Source organism: Echinops telfairi, unplaced genomic scaffold, assembly GCF_000313985.2.
Source record: "Echinops telfairi isolate 266 unplaced genomic scaffold, ASM31398v2 ScPeMD7_4;HRSCAF=17, whole genome shotgun sequence".
Taxonomy (NCBI): domain Eukaryota; kingdom Metazoa; phylum Chordata; class Mammalia; order Afrosoricida; family Tenrecidae; genus Echinops; species Echinops telfairi.
The window spans coordinates 19,601,213-19,621,155 of NW_022103900.1; the positions used below are offsets into that span (position 1 = coordinate 19,601,213).

Below are 19,943 nucleotides of genomic sequence, written 5' to 3' on the forward strand. Positions count from 1 at the left end.
TGGAGAGGAAATGTTTTGAGAATGATGAGGGCAATGAATGTACAAATGCGCTTTACACAATTGATGTGTGTATGGATTGTGATAAGAGTTGTGTGAGCCCCTAATAAAATGATTTTTAAAAAAAGAAAACAAATCATATATTTAAACTATGGTCTCTCTCTTTTTTTTTCCTTTTAGGGAAAAAGTGCATAAATGTCGATGCATATTGAAAATATTGCCTATATTAAAAGCAATTATTTGCTTGCCAAATAATTAAACAACACAAAAGATTCAGCAGAAATGAAATTTTCATCCTTTACAACATCAGGTCTGCATAAATCACCATTGCTTGGGAGTGTAAAAAGCACCAGTTGTGCTTTGAAAGATGCAAATATGTCTATGAAAATCATTCCATTTATATTTTATTGAAAACTATGGGAAAAACAAATGCAATGCCTATTGTTAAAAAATCACATATTTGTAGTGCCCCATGTATCTATTTCAAGGTTATAAATATTTACTAAAGAGGAATCAATTCCTAATCAAAATAGATTATAATTCAAGGACGAGATAATATTATGTTTAGAAATTAACAATCAAAAATCAAGGGAAGGAGTCCACACTGAAGTCCTTATAGAGCAATGTACATTCTTTCTTATTGGTCTCTACCAGACTAAAATTATTATTTTCTGAATAATGAGTAAGCCAGAGTCTTACAGTTATTTTTTTGATCCTTGAAAAGAATTCTGGTTTTCCAGTTCATGAAATGCAACTCCCTCTTCCGTGTAGGAGACACGGTGAAGTAGAGAATGGGAAGTAATTGGCCTGAAGAAGAATTAGAAGCCAAATCACACAGTATTTTATAAGCCACGATTGCTTATCCTGAGGGCACTGGCTAGCCATGGACACACAGGACCAAGAAATGTTATTATCCTTATTTGACAATGACAATTTAGATAAAGATAATTTTCTCTTCAGCTATGTATACTTAGAGAAAAATTAATATAGAACATTCATTAATTCAGTAAACAAATAGTTCATAAGATTTCTTTTACATACCAGATAGCACTGGGGTTGCAAAAATGAAAGACACAAATGCTTAGTCCTATGGAATTCATTGCTGTTGAATGGATTCTGACTCATCACAACTCTATAGCACAGAGTAGAAGTGCCCCTTAGGTTGCCAAGACTGTACTCTTTATTGAAGCAGGTGGTCACACCTTTCTCTCCTGAAGCAATGGATTTGAACTGCCAACTTTTAACAGCTGACTGTGTAAGCTTGTCTAATGGACTAGTCATAAAAATCAATGATGCTATGCATCCTGAGGAGAGCACAGAAGTACATATCTTGTGTTATGAGAACACAGTGGGAGAGGCAGGCTTATTTTTACATGGTTTGGAAATTTAGGGAACCAATTATAATTAACTATATGTGACCTCTTCCCTGGGGGACAGACAACAGAAAAGTGGGTGAAGGGAGATGTCAGACAGGGCAAGATATGACAAAATAATAATTTATAAATTATCAAGGGCTCATGAGGGTGGGGGAAGCGGGGAGGGAGGGGAAAAATGAGGACCTAATGCCGGGGACTTAAGTGGAGAGGAAATGTTTTGAGAATGATGAGGACAATGAATGTACAAATGTGCTTTACATAATTGATGTATGTATGGATTGTGATAAGAGTTGTATGAGCCCCTAATAAAACTATTGGAAAAAACAAACAAACAAACAAAAAGAAGTTCTTCAAAAATACTAATGTGTGTATGTGTAAAATTCTTCGGAAGGTGTTCAAGACCTTTCGTATTTAGAAACAGCAAACAAAGTTATATCCATAGACTTGATATAGCCTGCACATGTCCATTGTTTTGGATTGACCTACAACATATTATGAAACATAACATAATTTGTCACATAAAAATAGTTATCTTGCAAATCCTCCCATAAAAGGAATTGCAGAGACAAATACATTGTTTTGTACAATTTACTCTCTAATTATATTCGTAGTGTTACTTCATTTAAATTTATTGAGTTGCTTGTCTGTACCAGAGATTGCAGTAGACCTGCAGATTAAAATGAAAAGAAAGACAACCTAATGGGAAATACAGGTAACTAAACAGGCAAGGCTGCATTATTATGTTTTTCTAGTTGGTTATATTTTTGTTTTCTTCCTCACTTTTATCTATAACATCTCAGTATTGAAATCTTCTTAAAAATCTGATTTAGGTTGATAATAATTAGTGATTGCAGATGAGAATTGCCTTTTGTTATTCAAGAGCTATTGGGTTTGTTGACATTCCTGACAAGATAGCACCTTAGATGTGAAATTGGTTTACAGATATAATGTCTTATTTATTCATTTGGCTTGCTCGGATCTTTTTGGAACAAGTCAATTTATGAATGAATGAATAATAGTTTACAATGATCATTGAGGGAGTGATTACTATCCTTTCCATATAGCAACTTATCAAAAGATGCCTGGGAAGACATTATACTTTGTCCACTTCCTAGGTGAAGAAAGTGAAGCATGATGTGATTGAGGAACTTGCTCAAAGCCATACTGCTATGGGTTGGAACCAGGTTTAGACCGTGGTAGCTGGATTCCAAAGCTATTGGTTTTAAGATTGGGGCTTGAACGATCCTTTCATAGGGGTTGCCCGATTCATTACAGTAGCAAAATGACAGTGGTGAAGTAGCAACAAGAATAATTTTATGTTGGGGGGTCACCACCACATGAGGAACTGTATTAAAGGGTTGCAGCATTAGGAAGGTTGAGAATCACTGTACTAGACTAACTCTGGAATGATTTGTGAATAAGTATTCAATTTTAGATAAAGGAAATACTGAATGTGAGAGTCCTAAGTTGTAAGGATGAGCTCACAGTTGATCATGATATAATTTGATGGGCAAAAAAGAGATCATTTACCCTCAGATTTCCCAAAAAATTTTCTGACATTTTTATCAGTAGAATTATTCCTTTGGGATGAAACATTTTCTAGAGAAAAAGTTCACCTTGCGACATGAACAGTAAACTTGTAGAATGTGTTATTGTATTAGAAGACATTACACTATTAAATAATCTGTCTCTGAATTATTTGAGGGTCTCAGGGATAGGCTTTGGAACAAGTGAGTTTGAAAGAGTGATATGAGGGTCCCGGAACCTCATAGACTGTCTACGGAGAATGACATTGGCTCTGACCCACACTGGTCAGCCCACCAGGGCTCAGCACGAGGGTCATCTAAAAGGGAGAAAGAGGCAAGTGACACCTCGGCCAGTGGTGGGATTCAAATAGTGGCCCCAATGACCATTTTAGGGATAAAAAACCTGACATACTGAGAGGTAGTTTATTATTTCATACAGTTAATATTTAAATAAGAACAACAAAAGATTTCTATGTTAAAGAAGAGTAAGGAATGTGAATTTGTGATTTCCACCTTAGAGAGAACCCTGATTACAAGTGTCATTTTAACAAATGGTTCATTGAACTTGGCAGAAATGAGGTATTTGTTCTGTGAACCTGTGTGAACCACCTGAATCCCACCCCTGCCCTCAGCCCTTTGGGAAGCTGGCTGGCGTGTCTCATGGTACACGCCGGCGTGTTGGTCTGGCTTCCAGCAGCCCTATGACAACTGCCGGTGCCACCGCAGCCTCCCAGCCATTGAGATGCTGGAGTCTCCACGGAGAGAAGAAAACCCCACAAGAACCCATTTTTTTCTACACTCTTCTTTGTAAAGGTGAGTTGATCCAGCAGTTTGTCTTGGAAATGAAATACATTTGCTCTTGCTCCATTTAGTTCCGAGCACATTTAGAAATATTACGGAGAACGACTGACGTCATTCTGAGCACCGATTTAAGTTGGAAGAGTCCGTGCTAGTGGTTCTTGGTGGAATATCTTGAACTTGTCCGAGCGACACTGCCTCATTTTGGTCACATGCTACATGACAGTGATACTTGCTAGATCCAGTTTTTGGATTCAGTGCAGAGTAGAGTTTAACATGCTGTTGATAACAGGAAAGTCAGACAATGGGAGATATAAAGAAAGATTTTTAAATATCATTTTATTGGGGGCTCATACAACTCTTATCACAATACATACATACATCAATTGTGTCAAGTACATTTGTACGTCTGTTGCCATCATCATTTTCAAAACATTTGCTTTCTACTTGAGCCCTTGATATCAACTCCTCATTTCCCCCCTCCTTCCCCGCTCCCCATCCCTCATGAACACTTGATAATTTATAAATTATTATTTTGTCATATCTTACACTGTCTGACATCTCCCTTCACCCACTTTTCTGTTGTCTGCCCCCCAGCAAGGAGGTTATATGTAGATCCCTGTAATTGGTTCCCCCTTTTTACCCCACTTTCCCTCCACCTCCTGGTATTACTACTTTCATCACTGGTCCTGAAGGGATCATCTGTCCTGGATCTCCTGTGTTTCCAGTTCCTATCTTTACCAGTGTACATCCTCTGGTCTAGCCAGATTTGTAAGGTAGAATTGGGATCATGATAGTGAGGTGGAGGAGCAAGCATTTAGGAACTAGAAGAAAGTTGGGTGTTTCATCCTTGCTACCCTGCATCCTGACTGGCTCATCTCCTCCCCACGACCCTTCTGTAAGGGGGTGTCCAGTTGCCTACAGATGGAATTTGGGTCTCCACTTAAAGACAGATTTTATAGGAGTATGTGAAAGTTTTGTTTCTTGAGAGTAGAAAAGAATGAATTATTGTTAACCCTGAGATAGCTATGTTATGAGGAAACCTACATTGTGTCGGAAGGATGTGCAGGCACAGACACACACACAGAGGGAGAGCCAGAGGCAGACAGAACGACAGGGAAGGCAGGCCCTCCTGGCTTCAGTGAGCCCAGCGCAGGTCCCCGACACATGAGTGAAGGAAATGTCCAGTCCCAGTAGATGCAAAGTTCAGAATTTGTCCTAGACATATTGCTCTGCTCAATCTTCCTGCTACACAGACCATGAGCATAATGCAATAGTTGTCACAAATGTCTTGAGAGAATAAGTCGACCATCATTTTGGGGATACCTGGGTCAATTGGCACAAAGCACGACAATAAAAAAATGACAATATTCTACATCCCACTTGAGTGAGTAGTGTAAGTAGTGGCTGGGGTCTTGCAAGCTTGTAAGTGGCCATCTGAGATGCAATTTTGATCTCCCCCTGTTTGGAGCCAGGAAAAGTGAAGCAAATCAAAAGTACATGGAAACCATTAGTCCAGTGGATGCATGAACCCGTGAGCTTTTGCCTCCATGAACCAGAGGCAAAAGAAGAACAAGAGGGTGCCAGTCTACCACCTTCAACTGCTCTGGAAGGGATCACATTAGAAGACACTGGATGGATGGGAAGACAATATGGAGGAAAGCCTAAAATCACACACAACCCCCTTCCCCGCCCCCCAGATTTACTAATCAGATGGGATATTGAACCTCAGTCACCTTGCAGGCCTGGACTGTGGCTCAAGAATCAGCCAATCACTAGAGAGATCTATAAATGGAGCATTATACTAGAGGTACACCCTCCTTAGGGAAAGCAGGTATTTGAGGTGAAAGGCAGCATTTGCCCAAGGGCAACATTCAGAGAGTAGGAAGGAGTCAGAAAGAAGGAACACAGGGAGGGAGTGATAACGCATTGTGCGGACTATAATCAATGGCATGGAACAAAATGTATATAACGCGTCAAATAGAATACTGACTTGTTCAGCAAATCTTTACCCAATCCACAGTAAAATATTAAAAACAAACAAAAAATATTAAGAAAGAAATTTTACCAGATGAGAATAAAGCAGAGTAAAAAAAATGTGGTTGTTAAGTAGCTTGTCACTGAGCAGTATATAGTAAGAAAACAGATTCCTTATAGGCTTTTCTAACTATGGGTTTTGTTATTTGGCCTTCAAATGAGCGTGAACAGCCTAAACTATTGTCAGCACTCCTTGTTTTTTCTTTTCTTTATAATTTGTCTCCAGAATTTCCCTCTGAAAACGCAAATTACTCATGATAAGTTAAGCTTTAATAAAATATATTCTAGTAGAACACTTATGTTGCAAATATGTGAAAGTGAAGATTTGAAGCTTTTGGGCTGTCTTCTTTCGCTCTGAACTTTTAAGTCAATAAGTGCCCCCAAAGTATGATCTTGTGCTTAAAGGGGTTTCTTAAATTTGACCCACCTGTAGATCCATCTCCATTGGCTTCAACTCTAAGCTCTTGTAACTCTGGCTTTGATTCCTGCCTTTGCAGACATTTCTCTGAATTTGAGTGTACTTTCATGTACTCCTACTTACCTTAAGTAGAGAGATTGCCAACCTTGGCCCCAGGAGGGCTGGGGAGATAAGGAAATTCTGATATCGTTTGACTTTAGTAGACTGAAAGGTTTGCCAGCCTGAGAAGTTACTGGAAATCTCTTAAAGACTTTCAGCAGAGATGTGCTACAGTAAATTTGTATTTTTGGAATAATAATTGGGAATAAATTTTCACAATTGATTGGATAGCAAGGAAATGCTTTCTCGAGCTCCCACAGTAAGTGAAGCATGAAGCAGCAAGGCCATCGGTCTTGGTGGTGGGAATGACAAGGAAGGGAAGAGAGTCCAAGAAACCCTTAAAGAGGAAATACAATGTAACTTGGAGAATTATTTAGAAAAGTGGAAAGAGAACAAATGATAACCAATTAGGATACATGATAAATGCCAAAACAATGCTATTATAAGTTATGGGATTCGGTTTAGACATTTTGTTTTGGAGAGCTAATGAGATCATTTTGAAGCATTAAATGCAAGATAATGGTAAAACATCCAAGTGTTATTGCTTATTAAGTGAGTGAATAAGTGGATGGTTTTCCCCAAGAATCACATGGTAGAATTGGATTGTTTTAGGGAAAAATGTAATTTTCTAACTTGAATTTAATGAATTCCAACATAAGTGAATCTGTGTGCTTTCATTGTAAGTTATTTCAAGCACAGCATCCAAGAAACTGCAGGAAAGTCTGAGAAGTAGCACAGTAGTTTGTTCATATTAGGGCAGTAATAGTGGGTGGGATGGAGTGTTGGTGGAAGGAGCCAGTGGAGGTGGTTATAGGAGAGGATGGTGGCGGTTTTAAAATGGAGAATAGATCTTGCTGGGGTAGACTTTCTTTGATCATGTGGTGCTCCTGAATCTGATCCTCATGCATAGAATCGTGCACAGCAGAGGTAAAGATATGAAAATGGATGGTTATCTGACTGTGGTTTTACAGAACAATCTAATTGCTATAGAATCTGTCATAATTATTTCCACAGGCTAGTTCAAAGCAGTTGGAGATTAAAGAGGTCCCAAATGTACAACTCTCCCAAGATGCTCCTCCGCGATATTTCCCCTCATTCCTCCGTTGAGGATATTCCCTCATATCCCTGGGTTCTATGATTCACTGAAACATCCCACAAAACCCACCACACTTTAAGGAAATGTCTCATGTGGTGGGGGATGCTGTTTAGTCCAAATCCAAAGGGCAGGCAGAGGTGAGCTGAATTCAGGGTCCAGAGCCAGAAACCAAAAATGTCCCAAAGTCATAGCAGGCCTTTTTGCTTTTACCAAAGCTCAGTCAGGAAGCAGAGGTCTGGCTTTCCAGGTGATGTGTGAAGGAACTGTGCAGTGCCAGCAGCATATATACCCCATCCAATAAGGAAAAAGGATGATGTCTTAAGTCCCACCCTCTAGTAAGTAGTCTTAAAGATGCGCCCAAGGAAACAAAGGGTATGACTTGGTTCAATTTCTCTACTAAGGTAGACTCTAAAGATGACCTAAGGGGTTGCTGGAGCATACCATGAGAGATGACAATACTTGGGACACAAGACAGGGAGTGAATCTAGTTTGAACCCCCCCACAATGAGGCAAACCAAGATGGGAACATACCAGATCAGCAATGGGAGCAAAGCCAAGCCACAACCCCCTGAGGAGCCCCCAAAATAGACTTTAGGCTAGGAGGGGCAGTTCTTGGAAGCCCCCAGAACTAGTGGAGAGATAGTCATAAAGCTCAGTGGACAGACCTGGAATGATCTATGCTTTTTCATTTTTTGGCTAGTTTTTATTTTATTATATACATATATATTTTTCTTTTTCTTCTTCTTTTCTCTTTTTATTCAATCTTTTGTTTTCTTTATTGTTGGTTTGCCTGCCTATATAAGATAGGCAGAAGAAGCAAGCTCGAGGAGAAAACAACAGGACCAGCCATTTCAGAGGGACTTGTGGGGAGGAGGAGGTGGGGGAAGGGAGCAGTGAGAAAGCAATGCCATAGACAGGGGAACAACTAGGGAATTAAAATCAGCTACTCGGAGGCCATAGAGGTCCTGGCGGTGTTGGAGCAACATCAGTGTAGCTGAGAGGAATGACTGAGAGGCAGAAGAAGGGCGATCATGGTGGTGGGTAATGAGGAAGGTAAAAAGAAACAGAAGCGATCTAGGAAGCAACACTATGGATAGAGGTATAAACATAGGTGTGCACTTATGTAAATATATTAATTCATTAAAGTAGAAGTTTTGGACTATATGCATATATTTATATGGCAATACATTGAGGAAGTGGATGGACTTTGGGCCTCTGATCACACCCTCACTCAATGCAAGGACACTTTGTTTTAACAACCTGGCATTCTGTGATGCTCACCCTCCCAGCACGATCGCTGAAGACAAAATTGGTGCACAAGCTAATGTGGTGAAGAAAGCAGATGATGCCCAGCTATTAAAAGACACAGCATGTGGGATCTTAAGACTTGAAGTTAAACAAGTGCTATTTAGCAGAGAAGCAACAAGCCCACATGGAAGAAGCACCCCTGCCTGTATGATCATGAGCTATTGACGGGATCACGTAACCTGCACCAGAAGACCCCAATCAATCAAACAAACAAACAAAACATATTGTTGAGAATGAGGGGGGTCGGAGCAGAGACCCCAAACCCTTCTGTAGACAAAGGGACATCTCCTCCCAGAAGGGTCACAAGGAAGGGATGAGTTAACCAGGACCCAGTATAGCAACAATGAAACACTCAATTTTCTTCTGGTTCCTTAAGGCTTCCTAAGCCCCGACTCTTATGACCCCAATTCTGCCTTTCACTGGGGGCTAGACTGGAGCATGTATACAGGTACAGATAAGAGCTCAAGACACACAGAATCCATGTCAGAGAAACCCTTCAGGAACAGAAATAGGAGTAGTGATACCAGGAGGTTAGGAGAAAAGTGGGGAGAAAAGGGGAGAAAGGGGAAACAGACCACAATGATTGACACATACCCTCCTTCCCCACAAGGGGGATGAACAATAAAAACATGGGTGAAAGGAGATAGTGCTTGGTGCAAGATATGAAAACAACAATAATTCATAATTTATCAAGGGGTCATGAGGGTGGGAGTGGGTAGGTGGAGGGAGGGAAATAAAAGAGGAGCTGATATCAAGGACTCAAATAGAAAATAAATGTTTAGAAAATAATGATGGCAACGTATGCACAAATATGCTTGATATAATTGATGTATGGATTGTTATAAGAGCTTTAAGAGTCCCTAATAAAATGATCTTTACAAAAAAAAGATAACCCCAGGGGGGGAAAAAGGTGAGAGTTTGTTCACCAAAACCAAAAAGCCATACTCACTGCTGTCAAGTTGATTCTGACTCAAAGTGACAGGTGGGTTTCTGAGACTGTAACTCTTCATGGGGGTAGAAAGCCTTGTCTACTTGGATAGGCTTGTAGTTTTGAACTGCTGACCTTGGAGTTAACAGCCCAATATGTAACCACTATATCACCACTCTAATCCTGCCCATGACTATAGTAGAGGATGCTCTCCAAAAGGAGATTATAGCCAAAGGGATAGAGCCAAAGTTATAGTACATCACATATTGAATTATGGCTAGAAGGGCCATATTAATTGACTAAAACTCAGAAGCTTCCTTTGTTTAGATGTTAATGATACCCAAAGAAGCCATCTACTTTCAGATGGAAACATTTTCAGGTTACAGTTTCTTGTAAATCATGACAGAATTTAGAATTTGGACAATAACATTATGAAAATTATTCAGAAACATGGAAATAAATATATGAAAGGGAACATGCTTTTCCTTTAGCAGAAATGTTTATGTACTACTATTTATTTTACCTGTCAAAATCATATTTGATTTAAGTTTTTATTATTAAAAATTCCTTGGGGTTTATAATAAACTTTAAAACAATATATGAAATAGAGCCTGGGGACCCCAAACACTGAAACCAGGGTTCATAAAGCATTTATAAGGAAATGCTGAAACTGCTCTTGAGGCCATGCCTATTAACCCACTGTTACTATAGACGTCGGAAGAGCATATTAATATGCCCATTAGCCATGTAAGTCGATTTCATTTTTGGGTCAAACAGTCAAAAGAATATTTCTCTCTTTTTCTTTTCTTCTTCTGATTGCCCTACCTAGGCTGTAACTAGCAGAACATTTACAACTCTGAATGATATAATGCAATTAAGACTCCCTATAACATTCTAATTTGCATATCTCATTATATAGAGTGACACCATTAGAAGACATGTGTTGAAGCTTTCAAAATGATTATGATATGTGAATGTATTAGGGGATGAATATGCTTTGTTAAACCAAGATCGTACAGTATTTACAGGCATACTTAGGCTAGGAGGTACTTCTCAAGAAAGTGATTTCTATGAGCCAGTGCCAATCAGGTTCTCCTAAAAATGTCTTCTCCGTGAGCACAGCACAGAGGTCCAAACTAAGCTATAAGCGCTGTAAGAGAAATTGTAATGTGTTTGCTCCCGTCAACATCAATAGCCTTGGAAACCCACAGGGGCAGTTCTACTGGTCTTGCAGGATCGACACGAGTCTAAATTGATTTGAAGGCAGTGAGTTGGCAGTGAGTGAATTATTTAGATAATTAATTGGATTTCTTATTCTGTGCTTGTCCCTCTAGATCAGCCTTTTACCTCCTGGCCCTGCTCTGCACCCAAGAGGCTGACTTCAACAGACAAGTTTCCTCCATTTCCTTGCCCTCTGGTTTCTGGTTGGGTCTCACCAATTGCTGGCATGAGCTCTTGAGAGGCTGAGAAATGTATTTCCCTCAAAGCCAGTAAAGGATCTTCAACAGTGTTTACAAGGGTAACATATTGTTGTGAACACACAGCATAAACAAACAAACAATAAATAAGCAAAAATTCCGAGACCAGGAAGTTCATTTGGAAAGACATTTGGAAGGTTGTCAGGTGCTGTGGAATCAGTTCATAACGATGCCACATGTGTGCAACAGAAGCAAACACGGCCTGGTCCAGTGCCATCCTCACAATTGTTGTGATCATTGAGCCCATTGTTGCAGCCACTGTGTCAATACATCTTGTTGAAGGTTCTCCCCTTTCCTGAGGACCATCTACCAAGTACAATGTCACTTTCCAGAGACCAGTTCTTCCTGATCACATGCCCACATCTTGCCGTCTTCACTTCATGAGAACATTCTGGCTGTGCTTTGTAAAAGACTGCTTTTTCCCCTGGCTGTCCATGGTGCGTCCAACATTCTTCATCAACACCAAAATTACAATACATAAGTTCATCTGTCCTTTTCCTTAGTTGCTGTCCAGTGTTAGCATGCACACAGGGCCATTGAAAATGCCATGGTTTGGGCCAGGTGCACCTTCGGCATGCTGACTGTGTAAAAACCTGTCCGTTCTTTAACTCTAGGTCTTTGCACATTTCCTTATAATACTTTGCTATGTTGAGCTACGTTTCGACAATTTCTGTTCAATTCTTTTACTTCATCATTTCCTTTCGCACTTCTACGATTAAGAGTAAGTTTCAGAGCTTTTTCTGTCATCCATTTTGGTCTCATTTTTCTCTCCTGATATTTAAAATACGCTTTAGACTCTTTCCATGCAGATGTTCCTGATGTCGTCCCCCAGCTCACCAGTCTGCTGTCATCAGTGTTCCTGGAGTCAGGTCTGTTCTTGAGATGTTCAGGGGAGATCTGCTCAAGGTTGTATTTTGGCTCTTGGAACTTGTTTCCATTGTCTTCAACTTCAACCTGAACTGGTGTATAAACAATCTTTGGTGTGTTGCACAGTTGACACCTGGGCTTGTTTGACAGGTGACATTATGCTTTTCTGTCATCTCTTTCCATATATGCAGTCAATTGAGTTCTCCCATCAGGCAAAATCTGTGTCGAGTCATTTTTTATGTGGTTGAAAGAAGGTATTTGCCATGAAGTAGTCATTGGTCTTGTAAAATTCTATCATGGAATCTTCGGATTGGCTTCTATCACCTGGGCTATGTTTTCTAGCTGCTATTTCTTCCTCTTTGTTTCGACACCCCCCACCCAATCCCCAGTAATTATCAATGCATCCTGATTATATGTTTGATCAACTTCAGACTGGAGAAGTTGGTAGAATTTTTCAGATTCTTCATTCCAAGCTTTCATGGAAAGATACTTTAAAACCTTTCAATAAAAAAAGTGAGAAATTTGATACTTCTGATTAGGACACAAATAGAGGATACGGTCTTTTATAATTTCTAAAAATATTTGTTAAAAACTGAGAGATAAGCTAAATTAAAATATCAATGAAACATGAAGCAAATGAAGCAAATTGATAAAGTGATTGATTAAAGCAGTAGAAACTTTCTGATATTAAAAATAATTTTTTCCAGATCATGTGAAAAGCTATAACTTATTTAGAGAAATAAACAACTATGAATAGAAAAATGAATAGGCTACTGAATTATTTGATAATCTAATGAACAAAGAGAAATGAATCATACGAATAGATTGGAGAAAGATGAAGCTTGTGGGTATTTGACATGAAATAGTGACAAAATGAAGATGATATAAAAGTAATAAAAGATATTATAACAAGGACAGTAAAGGAAAAACTACTTCATGACTGTTGTCAACTCAGAACATTTATTAGTAATTACAGAAGAAAACTTAAAATCTAACTGCCTGTAATTGAAGTAAATGTGATGGAAGGTTTTCCAAATTTTGCCATAAAACAAAACAATTACATGCTATTAACAACAACAAACTTTGAAACTGAAAAAAATAGTTCTAAACAATCAATGATGACGAACAAACTTCAATCACTTTGCCATAGAATACATTGACTTATTGATATATTTCTTCTATAGGTAATGGCACGTATCACAAACCTTCTTAGTATGAAGAAGCACTCATAACATGAAACAAATTATGTCAGAAAAATTATTTCAAACTGTGTCTATTAATGCATTAGTGATGACATTGGTATGGATTATATTATTGCAGTTGTTAGATTTTTAAAAATTTGTGATTTTTTAGCTTAAAATATTCACCTTAATACCTAATTTCTATTTGTAATTTTATATTGTTTTTTAATGGGAGTGCCCCAAATGGAACAAGTTTCAAATCCTATAAAACCTGAATCAGTCCCTGTCTTAAGGACCTGCTCCACAGCTCTGGAAGAGGGCTTTAAGCAGTTTGTGAGAGGACTTCATTTCCCTCGTGTGTCCACATGGGACCTGACAGTGGTGTCTTCACCTGGATCCTTTGGCCGTATGCAGAGTAGCTGCTACCTGATGCGATGAGTCCCTGTAAGAGCCAGAACCAACCAACGTTGTCGGTTTTCTTGGATGTGGTTTCTCAACCTTGGCAATGATGACATTCTGGATGGATACCTTTTTGTGATGAGATTGTTTGTATCATGTAAGACATTAAGCACAATTCCTGGCCTTTACTCACCACATACCGGTGGCATTTGAAAACCAATGATGTCTTCAGATATTGCTAAGTACCCGCTGAGCAACCAGACGATCATCCCCAGCTGAGAGTAGGTTTCAGTTTATAACTTCTAAAGTAAAATTTATAGCTCATTTTAAATACCTTCAATTACAAGTTTTCCCTACTAGTATAGTTGTCAATTACCTTTTTAAAAATAATGATGTCAAAAGTTAAAATGACATATTTTATATTTTTTTCTTTAAAAGAATGAAATAATTATGTATTTTATTTATGTGTGTGAAGTAGTAATCTCATACAGATTATTTATTTTGTAATACTAGGAAGCTTAAAAGGAAAAAATAAAACAAAAAAACTGTAGATATCATAAATGAAAAAAAGTAAAGAACATTCTAGAAAGAAAATATATTACCAGTTATGAAGGATGATGAAAAAAATTGAAAATAATGTTGCATAGCTGTAATACTCAGTAAGTGACACAGGGTGTATCACAGCAGAAACATAAGAGAGGTCAGTCAAGACAGAACGCTCGGTGCTGGCAGAATCAAAAGTCTGGCAAATATTTTCCCCTAAAAACAAAAGCAGAATGGAGTGAAATGGTCAAAAACAACCCCTGGAAGTCAGCCGAAGGGAAACACAAACTGAGAAGTGTTTATTCATGAAAAAACATGAATTTTAGGTAAGAACAGGGAGAATTTGTGGTGTTTTTGCCTAGAGCAGTTTTCTTCCAGCATCCTTGCTTAGTGTGGTTGGCATAGTAGCAAAGTCCTGGCAAGGCCGAGGGTGATAGACATCAGTTTTCCTGCCAGGGAAAATTCATTTAATCAATTGAGGGCAAAAAAACACACGAAAACCCAAGCAAACAGCAACAACTCTCCAAAATACCCTCCCCCAAACAAAACCCAACTCCCCAGGTCCAATGGTGGTGTGGTTAGCAACAACAGCAACATCAGAAGCAAATGAATGGGGAGAGTACTCATCTCTACTATTCTAAGGCTATGTTTTTGCTTATGGAAAGACGTGAAGGAGCCGACAAAGCAGATTTTCCACAGGGAGATCATGGAAATGAACAGCAAAAGAGGCTCTGCACACCCCTCTGGCTGCCTGGAGGCTACGCACCTGAGCAGGAGAGACCTGGGACAACTGGGTAGAACATAAAAGACTAGGCAGGTTTGCAGTGTACTTTCTGCCCCACACTAAGCTCCACCGGCAGAGCATGGAGGCCTTAGTAGCTCAAGATGTTTGAGCACATTCCCTGTTTAAGCCATGGTTGACTGCTATGTAGACACAGGGTAATCCTAAGAAGGCAGGTAAAAAAAAAAAAAGAAAAAAGAAAAACCAACTGAGCAGAGATGTTGGGTCCCATACTACAGAGGAGATAAAAATCACACAAATTAGGTCCAAGCAGATAAATTAAGAAGGAAAAATATAAAAACAGCCATTGGAAGAAAGAGGATCACAATTTTGATTTACTCTATTAGCTTAACAGCCTACTTTTCAACAACAAAAATATGAAACTATACAGAAACATTAAAGTACAACTTAGGAAAGAAAATAGACATTTCAAAGAAAGTGACACAGATATTGGATTTAACATAAAATGTGAAAGTGGTTATTATAAGGAGAATGAAAGGGCATTGGTTAAAGAATAGAAGAAAAGCCAGGTTTTCTACTCCCGTAAAGAGTGACAGTCTCAGAAACTCACAGGGGCATCCTACCTGTTGTATGGGGTCACTACGAGTCAGTACGGATTTCATGGTAGTGAGTTGTTTGGTTTTTGAGTTTGGTTTAAAGAATTAAAGGGGGAAAAAACGACTCTAAAATTACCCAATCTCAATACAAATGATAATGCCTTAATAAGTATGGAATTTCAAGAAAGAATAGAAGCTATAAGAGTGCCCTTTGGAAACCCTATAGCTGGAAAGTACAATAAAAAATGAAAACTTCACTAGGTCGACTCAACAGCACATCCGAGATGCCAGAAAGATCCGTGGTTTTGAAGATAGAAACTAACAAATAACAGAATAAGAAGAAAAAAAATGAACAGAATTATAGCGTACTATGGTATAATATTAAATGTACCAACATATATGTAATGTGAGACGCAGAACAGAAGGAAAAAGCAGTAGAAAATGTATTTGAAGAAAATATGGTAGGAAATTCCTCAAGTTGGATGAAAAACACTAATCTACATATCCAAGGAGCCCAACAAGTCTCAAGTTCAAAATCAACAAGAGTGAAATTTAATCCTTATTTGCAGCCACCATGATCCTGTGGGTAGAAAATCCTAAAAAAATACAGTTCAAAAACAGAAGAAAAGCCAACAATACTAGGATGAGCTTAGCAAGGTCATAAGAAATAAGATCAAAATCCAAAATCCATTGTGCTTTTGTGTATTGAAGAAAAAGATTAAGAACTTAATTCCATTCACAATGACATTTCAAACTATACTGGCCTGAAAAGAGCAAGACATACAAATTAAAATTATTAAATATTGATAAGAGAATTGAAAGAATGTCTAAATAAATTCATGGATTGGAATACTCAATATTGCTAAAATGACAGTCATCCCAATATTGGCTTACACATATAGCACTTTTTGGGAAAGGAGGGTAAATTGATAAGCTGCTACTAAATTTATAGGAATTCAAATGCTGTAGAAAATCCAAAACAATCTTGGAAACAAACATCGGTAGATGTAGATGATCTAATTTGAAACCTCTCTGCAAAGGGCCAGTAATACAGAGGGTGTGATGCTTACAGAGACATTACAGATATGATAGACATGTATACACAGAGATAAGTAAAAAGACATGGCTAAAAATCATAGAAATCTTTATTAAACAAAAATATCAAAGGGTGAATCAATTTTCTCTCAACCAATTTTCCAGCTTGGCCTGTGCGTTTCTGAGTTCTTCCTTCCTGGAAGAATTCTGCTATTTTTGACTTCCGCCCCATCAGAACTGGGGCTTAGGTGTCCTTGTGGAACTCAGGTGTGGTCCTTTGCAGTGCCCTTTGAGTTACTGGAGGAAAAAGCAGTCGGAAGTGGCAAAGCATGATCAGGGCGCGGGAAGGGAGAATGTCAGTTTTCCCAACAGAATTCTCATAGGGCAGCTCTTGCTACCCTGGAAAGAATGCTCAGGCCCATGTTGGAATAGGAAAAAAAAATTGGCAATTTTTTTCTGCCATTTTTCTTCATTCATATAGTTTTCAGACTAAAGAGAAACACAGAAAAACTTCTTAATAAACCCAGATGATTAGTCTTTGTCTTTTGAGAAAATTTATCAAGACTGCAACCTCGGAATCCCCCCCACCCCCACCCCCAAACGGTTGTCATAACCTCTCATCCTTGAATTTAACCAGAACATCCCTTCAGAGGTCACTGCTTTATGAGTCCTTTTTATGCAAGCAATGAGCAAGCCAAGTATAATAATGAAACAACATCTGCTGCCATCCACTGACCCCAGAGACAGGGGTAAGGAAAAAATAAATAATAATAAAAAAAGATAGGACCAGGCATGTACGAACTGCACATCTAATAGCAATACTTTTTGACTCACTCTCATATACAAGTGGACTTCAAAAAGTTTATGGAGAAGTGAAATTAAAAGATAATGGGACTTTTTCATGAACTTTTAGAAGCTCTCTTGCGTATATATAGTCACTACAATAAAAAGTAATGAAAGAAAACAAGAAGACAGGAATCTGAAAAATGGGCAATGTATTTTAATAGACATTTCACCAAAAAGACATATAAGGCTTAATAAGTACATGAACAAATGCCCAATGTAATTTTTTTATTAGGGAAATGTAAACTGATATGGCTAGATATTACTATATATCCACTGAACCAAAATTCACCATCATTGAGTCAACCCTGACTCACAGTGACCCTATATAGGATTTCTAAGAATATCAGTCTTTACAGGAGCAGACAACCTCCGCTTTCTGTTGGGGAGCAGCTGCATTTGAACCACTGACCTTGAGGTTAGTAACCCAAATGCCTAACCCACAGCACCATCAAGGGTCCTTTAATACTCACTATGTCAGAAATAAAAAGTCTGACATCAACAAATGTTGATGAGGATGGGGAACATTGAACTCGCACATTTCTGCTGATGAGAATGTAAAGTGGAACAGCCTCTTTGGAAAGCAGTTTGGAAGTTTCAAAGTAAGTTAATCATAAATTTCCCATCTGTCCAAGCAATTCGACTTTTAATATCTATGCAAGAGAAATAAGAACATACCTCTATACAAGATTTGTTTACAGATGTTCATAGCAGCATTATTAATGAAAGCCCGTAACTGAGACAATCCCAAATGTCACTTAAGTGATGAATAGATTAAGATGTGATATATACATATAAAGCAGTGGTTCTCAACTTTCCTAATGCTGCCACGCTTTAATACAGGATTGTGGTGATGCCCCAACCACAAAATTATTTTTGTTGCTACTTCATAACTGTAAATGTGCTATGAGTTGGGCAACCCCTGTGAAAGGGTTGTTCAATGCCCAGAGGTGTCGCAACCCACAGGTTGAGAAGCGCTGATATAAAGGAATACTATTCAGCCACAAACATGAGCAAACTATATGCTGTAATTTGGATGAATCTAATATACATGATGCTAAAAGAAGCTAGGAAACAACCCATATATTGTTTCATTCCATTAAATAAATGTTTCAGAAAAAGCAAACCTATGCATAGAAATCAGGTGAGTTTGAGAATAAGTAGGCATGAAGAAACTTTTCACCTTGATGTTTCTGTTAGGTGCTGTCAAGGTCACTTAATTCCAGGCATTCCTATGTACAACAGAATGAAATATTGCCCGGAACACTGTCCTATGCTACCAGTTATTATGATCCCTAAAGAACCGGGTGGATTGCAAGAAATCCTCCAGGATTTGCCTTTGTGGAATTTTAAGACCCCAGAGATGCAGAAAATGTAGTTTGTGGACCGGGTGGGAAGGTGATCTGTGGCTCCTGAGAGACAGTTGTACTGTCAATAGGCACGCCTTGACAATCTCATTTTGATAGACCCTTTGACCCTAATGAGAGATGCTATGAATGTAGTGAAAAGGGACATTGTGCATATGATTTCAACTGCTGTAGCTGATGAACAAGAAGCAGATCAAGGTATGGATTACCTTCAAGATCCAAAGGAAGGCAATATTCTTGCTCACACAGCAGAAGCCGAGGACATAGGTCCAGATCTGAATCTTCTTGACAACCCGGATCTGTATCCATCGTAGATCAAGATCAGCTTCACTTCAAGGACCTAGATCTGGTTGATTAAAAGGATGGAGACCTTGGTCAAGGTCACCATCTAGTTTCTGGTCATTGTCACAAGCAAGAAGCAATAGTTCCAACCTCAGGAAATCCATGCAGAAGTGCAAGTCCGAAGAGAGTGGACTGAAGTTTTCTAGTTCACCGCCTGGGAAAGTTATTTTGTTTACATTATCACAAAGAATTTGTAATGTCTATAAAGTGTAACCTAGGAATGTTATTTTAACCATATAATACAGATGAATCTGGGTTATTACTCTCCGAATTCACAGCACTAAGATAAATATTCATTTTTTGTTGAATGTAGTAACATGAATGATCTGAAAATGTGGGGTTTTTATTTGGCACACAAATTAAACATCTTCTAACTAGACAAAAAAGTTTTGAGAAAAATTATTGTCTGTTCACTCCATTTTCTACGAACTTTTTGAAACTCCTTTCAGAAAAGCTCCCTAGTTTTGCTTCTCTAGAGAACACTGCCTAAGACAGTCTTTTGCAACAGATTTCTGAATGTAATGGCTCTTTTTGTTTGTATGCTTTTGCTTTCTTGACTCTAACTTCCATGGATATTGAATGAGAGTCCAAGAAATAAAAAATCTTTGAGAATTTCAATGCTTTCTCCATTTATCATGATGTTGCTTATTGGTCCAGTGATTAGGACTTTTATTTTCTTTCTGCTGAGGTGTAATCCATATGACAGCTATACCGCTTAATCTTCATTAGTAAATGTGCCAAATACTCTTTGCTTTCAGCATGCAAAGTTGTGTCATCTGCACATATTATAGGCTTTTTAATGAGTCATCAATTCCGATGTCATGTTCTTCATATAGCACAATTTCCCAGACTATTTGCTTGACATATAGATTGAATAAATATGCTAAAAAAGACAATCCTGATTTATACCATTCCTGATTTTAAACCATGCAGTAACTCCTTGTTCTGTCCAAATTACTGTCTCTTG

At 38.4% G+C, this 19,943-nt stretch overlaps 1 pseudogene; it reads left to right on the forward strand.

Moving 5' to 3' along the window:
- LOC101656587 overlaps positions 1–19,112 on the forward strand; it is a 43,436-nt pseudogene extending 24,324 nt beyond the window's left edge.
- Positions 19,113–19,943: the final 831 nt, after the last annotated feature.